Source organism: Penaeus japonicus, unplaced genomic scaffold, assembly GCF_977035675.1.
Source record: "Penaeus japonicus unplaced genomic scaffold, GWHDUDI00000001_assembly GWHDUDI00000026, whole genome shotgun sequence".
NCBI classification, from domain to species: Eukaryota; Metazoa; Arthropoda; class Malacostraca; order Decapoda; family Penaeidae; genus Penaeus; species Penaeus japonicus.
Genome location: NW_028234428.1, coordinates 30089670 through 30091158, shown reverse-complemented (window position 1 = coordinate 30091158; position 1489 = coordinate 30089670).

Genomic DNA, 1489 nt, shown 5'->3' with positions numbered 1-1489 from the left:
TATATTTTATATATATATATATATATAATATATATATATATATTGTGTATATATGTATATGTAGTGTGTGTGTACCACATATATACATGTATATGTGTATATGTAGGAGGTATATATTATATATAATATATATATAAATATATATATATATATTATATATATGTATATACACACATATATACATATATTATATAATACATAATATATATATATATATATATATATATATATATATATATATATTATATATAAATATATATATATATATATAAATATATATGTATAAACATAAATTTCCCCCTCAGTGCTTGGGCACGATATGGCAGGCAAGATGACCTATTACCTCTGGCCCAGAGACATAAACATAGCGAGGACCGCACGCCCATCATAAATCGGGTTCCCTCTTTCTCCTTTTTACACGTATTTGAACAGGATCCGTCCGAAGGAATCACGGATTATCTGTTTAGTGGTATTTGCTCTAAGGAGACTAAGAATATTTTTCTTACGTGTTTTTTCTCTGTTATTGTGGCTTTTAGAATATTTGTTTTAAGTCTAGTGCTGTTAAGGGAATAATAACAAGCAATGTTGACTACAGATGCAACCATTGTGTTTTTTATTGCATAGTTGCTACATTATAACCTACAATCATCATCAGCAACATGATATTTCCTCTCTTTAAACATACACAAATCATTAAAATTAACGATATGAGTGAGAGACACAAACCAGTTGCATCATATATAAACCCTTTTCTAAAAGGTTCATGCGGATACACTGACCAGAAATCCAGTTGCAAGCAAGCCAACAATGCAGACAAACAGGATTCAGAAGCGAATGCCAAACCATAGTTCATCTGCATACCATGAGCCACCTTATTGAGAAAACCGCAGAAATTTAATAAACCAGTATACCTAGCTTTTGGAAACAATGAAAAGGCCTTTGACTCGGTTGAACAATGTGCAATTCACTGTGCAAGCAAGGAGAGGTTCCTTCATAGTTTCTATGGAAATGGATACGGCCACAATAACACTGGCTATAAAGACTTAGGTAAAATAAAGATAGCAAAAGGGAGTGAAAAGCCAGGCGATATCTCATCTTAGAACTAACCATAGCTTTCTTCAAAAGCTTTTTTTTTGGAAGATCGACTTAGGAACAAAGAAAGTATATATGAATATAGAAAAGATAGCCAGAACATAGACGTAAAGGATATTGATAAACGATAAGTAACGAGAATACGGATTATAGAGCCAAGCCTTCTAACATTTGCACACGATATAAGTTCAACTTTAGATAGCGAAAGAAAGAAAGGAAGGAGAGAATTCCGGCTTAAATCTTCTCACCAATTTTCTCATATTGCTCAACATCTTATATATTCTATTTTAATATTAGTTTCGTTTCTATCATCATCATCACCATCATAATCATCATTATCATAACCATCATCATCCTCATCCTCATCCTCATCACCATCACCATCACCATCACCATC